Source organism: Halichoerus grypus, chromosome 5, assembly GCF_964656455.1.
Source record: "Halichoerus grypus chromosome 5, mHalGry1.hap1.1, whole genome shotgun sequence".
Classification (NCBI taxonomy): Eukaryota; Metazoa; Chordata; class Mammalia; order Carnivora; family Phocidae; genus Halichoerus; species Halichoerus grypus.
This window is the reverse complement of record NC_135716.1, coordinates 139,172,009-139,184,167: the sequence shown is the minus strand read 5'-3', so window position 1 is coordinate 139,184,167 and position 12,159 is coordinate 139,172,009. Positions and strand designations below refer to the sequence as shown.

The 12,159-nt window shown below is 38.1% G+C and overlaps 1 protein-coding gene across 11 annotated transcripts in view; it reads right to left on the bottom strand.

Moving 5' to 3' along the window:
* Positions 1 to 12,159, bottom strand: part of LOC118546233 (uncharacterized) — a 567,633-nt gene that overhangs the window by 525,256 nt on the left and 30,218 nt on the right. The gene's annotated exons all lie outside the window — the stretch shown is intronic.

The window sequence follows — 12,159 nt, the reverse complement described above, 5'->3', positions numbered from 1 at the left end:
CCGGGGACACGGGAGTGATTGACTGCTTTTCTCTGGGGGCTCGCTGAGGAGCGGAACCCCGAGTTCTTGGCTCCGCCGGGGTGGAGACTGGGAGGCCGCCATTTTCACTTTCCGCCTCCAAAGCTGTACGGAAAGCTTGCAGGGAACAAAAGCTCCGGAGAGCAAACCCGAGCAGATTACTTAGCCCGGACCGGCAAGGGCGGGGCAATTTTGCCTCCCACAAAGACATTTGGGAACCACGGCAACAGGTCCCTCCCCCAGAAGATCAGCGAGAACAGCCAGCCAAGATCAAGTTTACCGATCAATGAGAACGGCAGAACTCCAGCGCTAGGGGAATACTGCACATAGAATTCATGGCTTTTTTACCATGATTCTTTAGTCTTTCAAAGTTAATTATTTTTTTTAACTGTCTTTTTTTTTTCTTTTTTCTTTTTTTTTTGAATTTTTCTTTTTCCCTTTTTCAACCAACATCTTATCAATCCCTTTTTTAAAAAAAAACATTTTTATTTTTCATTTTTAAAGTCATATTCTATCCCTTCATAGTAGTTACCCGTATTTTTGGCATATATATATAAGTTGTTCTCTCTTTAAAATCTTGAGATAGTTTCTTCTAACAGACCAAAATATACTCTAAATCTCTAGTGTATGGTTTTTTTCTACTCCCCTGCCTGATCACATTCTCTCCCTTTTTTCTTTCTTTTTTTTTTAATCCTCTTTTCTTTTTTCAAACAACTTATCAAATCCTTTTTTAAAATTTTTTATAATTTCCATCTTTACAGTCATATTCCATCCCTTCATCATATCAACCCTTATTTTTGTACATATATAAGTTTTTCTTTCTTTAAAATTTTGGGAGGGACTTTCTTTTAACAGACCAAAATACACCCAAAATCTAGTGTGTGGCACTGATCTATAATCCAGCCTGATCATATTTGATCACATTCTGTTTTTGTTTTGTTTTGTTTTGTTCTGCTTTTGTTTGTTTTTATCTTTATCTTTTTCTTTTTTCTTTTTTTCTTTCCTTTTCTTTTTTTTCTCTTTCCCTTTGTTTTCCCACTGCTTCAGGTCTTTTCTGATTTGTTTAGAGTATATTTTCTGGGGACGTTGTTACCCTGCTAGCATTTTGTTCTCTCATTAATCTATTCTCCTCTGCACAAAATGACAAGACGGAAAAAATCACCTCAACAAAAAGAACAAGAGGTAGTACCGACTGCCAGGGACCTACTCAATACGGACATTAGTACGATGTCAGATCTAGAGTTCAGAATCATCACTTTAAAGATACTAGCTGGGCTTGAAAAAAACATGGAAGTTATTAGAGAAACCCTTTCTGGAGAAGTAAAAGAACTAAAATCTAACCAAGTCGAAATCAAAAAGGCTATCAATGAGGTGCAATCAAATATGCGGGCGCTAACTGCTAGGATAAATGAGGCAGAAGAAAGAATCAGTGAGATAGAAGACCAAATGATGGAAAATAAAGAAGCTGAGAAAAAGAGAGATAAACAACTACTGGATCACGAAGGCAGAATTCGAGAGATAAACAATACCATAAGACGAAACAACATTAGAATAATTAGGATCCCAGAAGAAGAAGAAAGAGAGAGAGGGGCAGAAGGTATAATGGAGCAAATTATAGCAGAGAACTTCCCTAATTTGGGGAAGGAAACAGGCATCAAAATCCAGGAAGCACAGAGAACCCCTCTCAAAATCAATAAAAATAGGTCAACACCCCGACATCTAATAGTAAAACTTACGAGTCTCAGAGACAAAGAGAAAATCCTGAAAGCAGCTCGGGAGAAGAGATATGTAACCTACAATGGTAGAAACATTAGATTGGCAACAGACTTATCCACAGAGACCTGGCAGGCCAGAAAGGACTGGCAGGACATATTCAGAGCACTAAAGGAGAAAAATATGCAGCCAAGAATACTATATCCAGCTAGGCTGTCATTGAAAATTGAAGGAGAGATAAAAAGCTTCCAGGACAAACAAAAACTAAAGGAATTTGCAAACACGAAACCAGCCCTACAACAAATATTGAAAGGGGTCCTCTAAGCAAAGAGAGAGCCTAAAAGCAACATAGACCAGAAAGGAACACAAACAACATACAGTAACAGTCACTTTACAGGCAATACAATGGCACTGAATTCCTATCTTTCAATAGTTACCCTGAATGTAAATGGGCTAAATGCCCCAATCAAAAGACACAGGCTATCAGATTGGATTAAAAAACAAGACCCATCGATATGCTGTCTGCAATAGACTCATTTTAGACCCAAAGACACCCCCAGATTGAAAGTGAGGGGGTGGAAAACCATTTACCATGCTAATGGACACCAAAAGAAAGCTGGGGTGGCAATCCTTATATCAGACAAATTAGATTTTAAACCAAAGACTGTAATAAGAGATGAGGAAGGACACTATATCATACTTAAAGGGTCTATCCAACAAGAAGATCTAACAATTGTAAATATCTATGCCCCTAACATGGGAGCAGCCAATTATATAAGGCAATTAATAACAAAAGCAAAGAAATACATCGACAGCAATACAATAATAGTGGGGGACTTTAACACCCCCCTCACTGAAATGGACAGATCATCTAAGCAAAAGATCAACAAGGAAATAAAGACTTTAAATGACACACTGGAACAAATGGACTTCACAGACATATTCAGAACATTCCATCCCAAAGCAACGGAATACACATTCTTCTCTAGTGCCCATGGAACATTCTCCAGAATAGATCACATCCTAGGTCATAAATCAGGTCTCAACCGGTACCAGAAGATTGGGATCATCCCCTGCCTATTTTCAGACCACAATGCTTTGAAACTAGAACTCAATCACAAGAAGAAAGTCAGAAAGAACTCAAATACATGGAGGCTAAAGAGCATCCTACTGAAGAATGAATGGGTCAACCAGGAAATTAAAGAAGAAATAAAAAAATTCATGGAAACCAATGAAAATGAAAACACAACTATTCAAAATCTTTGGGATACAGCAAAGGCAGTCCTAAGAGGAAAGTATATAGCAATACAAGCCTTTCTCAAGAAACAAGAAAGGTCTCAAGTACACAACCTAACCCTACACCTAAAGGAGCTGGAGAAAGAACAGCAAATAAAGCCTAAACCCAGCAGGAGAAGAGAAATAATAAAGATCAGAGCAGAAATCAATGAAATAGAAACCAAAAGAACAGTAGAACAGATCAACGAAACTAGGAGCTGGTTCTTTGAAAGAATTAACAAGATTGATAAGCCCCTGGCCAGACTTATCAAAAAGAAAAGAGAAATGACCCAAATCAACAAAATCATGAATGAAAGAGGAGAAATCACAACCAACACCAAAGAAATACAAACAATTATAAGAACATATTATGAGCAACTCTATGCCAGCAAATTAGATAACCTGGAAGTAATGGATGCATTCCTAGAGATGTATCAACTACCAAAACTGAACCAGGAAGAAATAGAAACCTGAACAGACCTATAACCACTAAGGAAATAGAAGCAGTCATCAAAAATCTCCCAAAACACAAAAGCCCAGGGCCAGATGGCTTCCCAGGGGAATTCTACCAAACATTTCAAGAAGAATTAATACCTATCCTTCTGAAACTGTTCCAAAAAATAGAAATGGAAGGAAAACTTCCAAACTCATTTTATGAGGCCAGCATTACCTTGATCCCAAAACCAGACAAAGACCCCATCAAAAAGGAGAATTACAGACCAATATCCCTGATGAACATGGATGCAAAAATTCTCACCAAAATACTAGCCAATAGGATCCAACAGTACATTAAAAGGATTATTCACCACGACCAAGTGGGATTTATCCCTGGGCTGCAAGGTTGGTTCAACATCCGCAAATCAATCAACGTGATACAATACATTAACAAAAGAAAGAACAAGAACCATATGATCCTCTCAATAGATGCAGAAAAAGCATTTGACAAAGTACAGCATCCTTTCTTGATCAAAACTCTTCAGAGTATAGGGATAGAGGGTACATACCTCAATATCATAAAAGCCATCTATGAAAAACTTACAGCGAATATCATTCTCAATGGGGAAAAACTGAGAGCTTTCCCCCTAAGGTCAGGAACGCGGCAGGGATGTCCACTATCACCACTGCTATTCAACATATTATTGGAAGTCCTAGCCACAGCAGTCAGACAACAAAAAGAAATCAAAGGCATCCAAATTGGCAAAGAAGAAGTCAAACTCTCACTCTTTGCAGATGATATGATACTTTATGTGGAAAATCCCAAAGACTCCACCCCAAAATTGCTAGAACTCATACAGGAATTCAGTAAAGTGGCAGGATATAAAATCAATGCACAGAAGTCAGTGGCATTCCTATACACCAACAACAAGTCAGAAGAAAGAGAAATTAAGGAGTTGATCCCATTTACAATTGCACCCAAAACCATAAGATACCTAGGCATAAATCTAACCAAAGAGGCAAAGGATCTGTACTCAGAAAACTATAAAATACTCATGAAAGAAATTGAGGAAGACACAAAGAAATGGAAAAACGTTCCATGCTCATGGATTGAAAGAACAAATATTGTGAAGATGTCAATCCTACCTAGAGCAATCTACACATTCAATGCAATCCCCATCAAAATACCATCCACTTTCTTCAAAGAAATGGAACAAATAATCCTAAAATTTGTATGGAACCAGAAAAGACCCCGCATAGCCAGAGGAATGTTGAAAAAGAAAAGCAAAGCTGGTGGCATCACAATTCCAGACTTCCAGCTCTACTACAAAGCTGTCATCATCAAGACAGTATGGTACTGGCACAAAAACAGACACATAGATCAATGGAACAGAATAGAGAGCCCAGAAATGGACCCTCAACTCTATGGTCAACTAATCTTTGACAAAGCAGGAAAGAATGTCCAATGGAAAAAAGACAGTCTCTTCAACAAATGGTGTTGGGAAAACTGGACAGCCACATGCAGAAGAATGAAACTGGACCATTTCCTTACACCACACACAAAAATAGACTCCAAATGGTTGAAAGACCTCAATGTGAGACAGGACTCCATCAAAATCCTAAAGGAGAACACAGGCAGCAACCTGTTCGACCTCAGCCGCAGCAACTTCTTCCTAGAAACATCGCCAAAGGCAAGGGAAGCAAGGGCAAAAATGAACTATTGGGACTTCATCAAGATAAAAAGCTTATGCAAAGCAAAGGAAACAGTCAACAAAACCAAAAGACAACTGACAGAATGGGAGAAGATATTTGCAAATGACATATCAGATAAAGGGCTAGTATCCAAAATCTATAAAGAACTCATCAAACTCAACACCAAAAGAACAAAGAATCCAATCAAGAAATGGGCAGAAGACATGAACAGACATTTTTCCAAAGAAGACATACAAATGGCCAACAGACACATGAAAAAGTGCTCAATATCGCTCGGCATCAGGGAAATCCAAATCAAAACCTCAATGAGATACCACCTCACACCAGTCAGAATGGCTAAAATGAACAAGTCAGGAAATGACAGATGTTGGCGGGGATGCGGAGAAAGGGGAACCCTCCTACACTGTTGGTGGGAATGCAAGCTGGTGCAGCCACTCTGGAAAACAGTATGGAGGTTCCTCAAAAAGTTGAAAATAGAGCTACCATATGATCCAGCAATTGCACTACTGGGTATTTACCCCAAAGATACAAAAGTAGGGACCCGAAAGGCTACATGCACCCCAATGTTTATAGCAGCAATGTCCACAATAGCCAAACTGTGGAAAGAGCCAAGATGTCCATCAACAGATGAATGGATAAAGAAGATGTGGTATATATATACAATGGAATATTATGCAGCCATCAAAAGGAATAAGATCTTGCCATTTGCAACGACGTGGATGGAACTGGAGGGTATTATGCTGAGCGAAATAAGTCAAACAGAGAAAGACATGTATCATATGACCTCACTGATATGAGGAATTCTTAATCTCAGGAAACAAACTGAGGGTTGCTGGAGTGGGGGGTGGGGTGGGAGGGATGGGGTGACTGGGTGATGGACACTGGGGAGGGTACGTGTTCTGGTAAGCGCTGTGAATTGTGCAAGACTGTTGAATCTCAGATCTGTACCTCTGAAACAAATAATGCAATATATGTTAAGAAAGAAAAAAAGAAGAAGAATGTAGCAGGAGGGGAAGAATGAAGGGGGGGAAATCGGAGGGGGAGAAGAACCATGAGAGAAATGGACTCTGAAAAACAAACTGAGGGTTCTAGAGGGGAGGGGGTTGGGAGGATGGGTTAGCCTGGTGATGGGTATTGAGGAGGGCACGTTCTGCATGGAGTACTGGGTGTTATGCACAAACAATGAATCATGGAACACTATATCTAAAACTAATGATGTAATGTATGGGGATTAACATAACAATAAAAAAATTTAAAAAAAAAAAAAGAAGAAGACATTCAAATGGCAAAAAGTACATAAACAGGTACTCAACATTACTAATTAGGGAAATGCAAATCAAAACCACAATGAGATATCACCTCACACCTGTTAGGATGGCTACTGTCAAAAGACAGGAGATAACAAGTGCTGGTGAGAATGTGGAGAAAAGAGAACACTTGTGCACTGTTGGTGGGATTATAAATTGGTACAGCTACTACAGAAAACAGTATGAAAGTTCCTCAAAAAAATTTAAAATAGAACTACCATATGATCCATCAAATTCACTTCTGGTTATATATCTAAAGAAAACAAAATCACTATCCCAAAGAGATATCTGAACACCATGTCCATTGGAGCATTATTTACAATAGCCAAGACATGGAAGTATCTATCAAGGGATGAATGGACAAAGAAGATGTAAGATAGATGATAGATAGATAGATAGATAGATAGATAGATAGATAGATAGACAGACAGACAGACACAGTGGAATACTATTGAGCCATAAAAAAGAAGGAAATCCTGACATTTGTAACAATATGGATGGACATTGAGGGCACTATGCTAAATGAAATAAGTCAGACAGAGAAAGACAAGCGCTATATGATCCCACTTAGATGTGGAATCTAAAAACAAAAAACAAACAAACAAAAAAACCTCATAGAAACAGAGAGCAAATTGGTGATTTCCCAATGCAGGTGGTGGTGGTAGGAGAAATTGGTGAATATGGTCAAAAGGTACAAACATCCAGTTATAATATGAATAAGTTCTAGGAATATAATGTACAGCATGATATCTATAGTGAACAATACTGTATTGTATATTTGAAAGTTGGTAAGACAATAGATCTTTTTTTAATTTTTTAATTTTTTTAATTTAAATTCAATTAATTAACATCTAATGTATTATTAGTTTCAGAGGTAGAGTTCAGTGATTCATCAGTCTCATATAATACCCAGTGCTCATTACATCACATGCTCTCCTCAATGTCCATCACCCAGTTATCCCATCCCCTCACCCCCCTCCCCTCCAGCAACCTTCAGTTTGTTTCCCATGATTAAGAGTCTCTTATCATTTGTCTCACTCTCTGATTTCATCTTGCTTTAATTTTCCCTCCCTTCCCCTATGTTCCTCTGTTTTGTTTCTTAAATTCCACATGAGTGAGATCATATGATAATTGTCTTTCTCTGATGGACTTATTTTGCTTAGCATAATACCCTCTAGTTCCATCCACATCACAGCAAATGGCAAGATTTCTTTTTTTCTGATGGCTGAGTAGTATTCCATTGTATACATATATACACCACATCTTTTTTATCCAGTCATCTGTCGATGCACATCTGGGCTCTTTCCATAGTTTGGCTATTGTGGACACTGCGTGGGGTGCAAATGCCCTTTCAGATCACTACATTTGTATCTTTGGGGTAGATACCTACTAGTGCAATTGCTGGGTCATAAGGTAGCTCTATTTTCAACTTTTTTGAGGAACCTCCATACTGTTTTCCAGAGTGGCTGCACCATCCTCCCCAACATCTATCATTTCCTGACTTGTCATTTTAGCTATTCGGACTGGTGTGAGGTGGTATCTCATTGAGGTTTTGATTTGGATTTCCCCGATGCCAAGTGATGTTGAGCATTTTTTCATGTGTCTGTTGGCCATTTGGATGTCTTCTTTGCAGAAATGTCTGTTCATGTCTTCTGTCCAGTTCTTGATTGAATTATTTGTTCTTTGGGTGTTGAGTTTAAGAAGTTCTTTATAGATTTTGGATACTAGCCCTTTATCTGTTAAGACAGTTGCAAATATCTTCTCCCATTCTGTCCGTTGTCTTTTGGTTTTGTCGACTGTTCCCTCTGCTGTGCAAAAGTTTTTATCTTGATAAAGTCCCAATAGTTCATTTTTGCCTCTGTTTCCCTTGCTTTTGGAGATGTGTCTAGCAAGAAGTTGCTGTGGCTGAGGTCACAGAGGTTGCTGCCTGTGTTCTCCTCTAGGATTTTGATGGATTCCTATCTCACACATTTAGGTCTTTCATCCATTTTGTGTCCATTTTGTGTATGGTATAAGAAAATGGTCCAGTTCCATTCTTCTGCATGTGTTGTCCCAACACCATTCGTTGAAGAGACTGTCTTTTTTCCATTGGATATTCTTTCCTGCTTTGTCAAAGATTAGTTGACCATAGGATTGAGGGTCCATTTCTGGGTTCTCTATTCTGTTCCATTGATCTATGTGTCTGTTTTTGTGCCAGCATCATACTGTCTTGATGATTACACTTTTGTAATAGAGTTTGACATCCGGAATTGTGATGCCACCAGCTTTGGTATTCTTTATCAACATTCCTTTGGCTAGTCAAGGTCTTGTGTGGTTCCACACAAATTTTAGGATTTTTTGTTCCAGCTCTGTGAAAAAAGTTGATGGTATTTGATAGGGATTGCATTGAATGTATAGATTGCTGTAGGTAGCATAGACATTTTCACAATATTTGTTCTTCCAGTCCATGAGTCCATGGAATGTTTTTCCATTTCTTTGTGTCTTCCTCAATTACTTTCATGAGTGTTCTATAGTTTTCTGAGTACAGATCCTTTACCTCTCTGGTTATGTTTCTTCCTAGAAATCTTATGGGTTTTGGTGCAATTAAGACAATAGATCTTAAAAGTTCTTACCACAAAGAAAAAAAAACTTTATTACTGTGTGAGGTGATGGATGTTAACTGAACTTATTGTAGTAATCTTTTCTCAATATATACAATATATCAAATCATTATGTTACACACCTTAAACTTAACAATGTTGTATGTCAATTATATCTCAATAAAACTGGGGAAAAATAAATATTCCCCACATTCTGAAGTGGAGATTATCTGAGATATTGCCATGGCACAAACCACAAGTCTTTAAAGAGGACATACAGCAAGAGATGTAAAGAAGTTTTTCTTTGAGGTCTGAAAAGTATTAGTTATGAGAGCAGATATATAGAATTAAAGGTTGTGAGTGTCAGCCCTCAACAACAGATCCTGAGCTACAGAGGTGCCCATGTGTTCTAGAATAAATCTGTCTTTTGTGTTTGTGATATGTACAGCCCTCCAAAGCAAAGCTCAAAGAGGGGGTCTCTATGACTTGGGTCTACAGGTAGCACTAAAATCTATTCATGAACCATCAGAGGTGACTGGCTAGGCAATATTGGGGGAAAGGGTACTTTGGTGGAAGGATTGTAGAAATGAGAAGGGGGCCAGAGGTAGGAGGATCAGGGGGTGGGAGGTGTGTGTCTTTGCACATATGAGTGTAGTGTGAGCAAGCTTTCACTTCTCACATGAGAAAGCAACATCAGCAAGATGGCAGAATAGAAAGCCCCAGACCTCATTTCTTGACTTAACAATAATATATATGATCCAAAAAGCCTTTATGAGAGCTTCAGAAATCAGTTAGGAAGTCACAATACCCCCAGGCTATCTCAAAGCCAAGAACAGTTACACTGAAGTGGGTACATAAAGCCATTTCATTGCAACCACATCTGCCCTTCCCCAGGCCAGCACAGTTTGCAGTTAAGATGAAAAGTCCAACTCATAGCTTCTCCTTTAGAAAGGAAAAATAAGAGTGCATGTATGTCCAATGTATCAGCTTTTCACAGGGCTGCCTGAGGGACTGGTTTCTGTCTCACCTGATGTGGAATGCTGATGAAGAACCAGCATACCTTGGATGCCTGGGGGCCACAGAGAACAAAAGAGAACTCAGCAGTTTATGGAACTCCATGGAACTTGTAATACAACAGAAAGAAACAAACACAGTTCACCATGATCAGAAGTAGGCAATCTTGCAGCAGCTCCCTTGAGTGGGAAAGAAAAGAGTGAAATGTACCTCCAACGTTCCAGTTTTTCTGGGGGCTGTTGGAATGATTAGTTTCTGTTTTGCCTGACTTAGAGAGCTTATGGAACTTGCATGCCTTGGATACCTGGGGACCACAGAGAACATTCAAGGAAGAATTAGCACGAGCTCTCCTCAAACTCTTCCAAAAAACTGAAGAAGAGATTATACTCCTAAACTCATTTTGTGAGGCCAACATTATGTTGATAGTGAAGACAAACAGACATTACAAGAAAAGAAAACTATAGGCCAATATCCCTGTTGAATAGAGATGCAAAAATCCTCTATAAAATACTAGCAAATAAAATTCAACAGTATATTAAAAGAATAATGCTCCATGACCAAATGGGATTTATCCCTGGCAAACAAGGATGATTTAACATACAAAAATCAACCAATATGATACAACACATTAATATAACAAGGATAAAAATCACATGGCCATCTCAATAGGTGAAGAAAAAGCATTTGACAAACTTCAACATCCTTTCATAATAAAAACACCCAACAAACTAAAAACAGAAATAAATTACCTCAACATAATAAAGGCCATATATGAAAAGCCTGTAGTGAAAAACTCAACAGTGAAAAACAAAAAACTTTTAATCTAAGGTCAGGAACAAGACAAGAATACCCAATCTCACCACTTCTATTTGACATAGTACTAGAAATCCTAGCCAGAGCAATTAGACAAGAAAAAGAAATAAAAGACATCCCAATTAGGAAAGAAGAAGTAAAATTGTCTCTGTTTGCAGATGACATAATCTTTTATGTAGAAAACCCTAAAGATTACACACACACACACACACACACACAACTGTTAAAGCAATAAATTCAGCAAAGTTGCAGGATACAAAATCAACATACAAAAATCAGTTGTGTGTTTATGTACTAACAACAAACAACCTCAAAAGGAAATTAAGTAAACATGAAAAATTGCCCCGTTGGTAGGAATGTAATGTGACACAGTTGCTGTAGAAAACAGAATGGAGTTACCCCCACAAAATTAAAAATAGGACTACCATATGATCCAGCAAACTTACTCCTTCAATATTTATCCAAAAGAATTGAAATCAGGATCTTGAAGAGATATTTACACTCCCATATTCATGGTAGCAATATTCGTAATAGCCAAGAGGTATAAACAACCTCAATGCCCATCAACAGATGAAAGGATAAAGAAAATATATACATAAAATGAAATATTATTCAACCTTAAAAAGAAAGAAATATTGTCATTTGCTACAGCATGGATGAAACTTGGGGACATTACGCTAAACCAGTCACAGAAAGACACATACTGCATGATCCCACTTATGTGAAATATCAAAAGTAGTCAAACTCTTAGAAGCAGAAAGGAGACTGGTGGTTGCCAGGGGCTGTGGGAAGGGGGAAATGGGAAGTTGTTATTTAATAAGTATAGAGTTTCAGTTATGCAAGATGAAAAGGTTCTAGAGATCTGCTGTAAAACAATGTGCATATAGTTCACAATACTATACTGTACACTTAAAAAACTGTTGAGACTATAGATTGCATGTTATATGTTTTTTACCACAATAAAAAAATTTAAAATTAAAAGAGAGACATGAACAGCAGCTACGCTCTGTAGCAGTCAATGATCTAGATATCACCAATCTAGATTGTCCAGTACAATGGTTTAGAAACTTCAATTAACACTGGAATCAGTCTTCATTTAAACTTTTCCAGTAAATGCAATAAGGAAACTATAGAAGTAGAACCACTTCTATTGATTGGGTTAGAGGGAGGGATCCAGATTTCAGACAGCACACACTGTCACTAATACCTCTCACTCCCTCTCAGCCCAATTCCTTAGGAATCCCTGATGTAATCTAAGCTCTCCTCATTTTATAGAGAAAGAGCCTGCAACC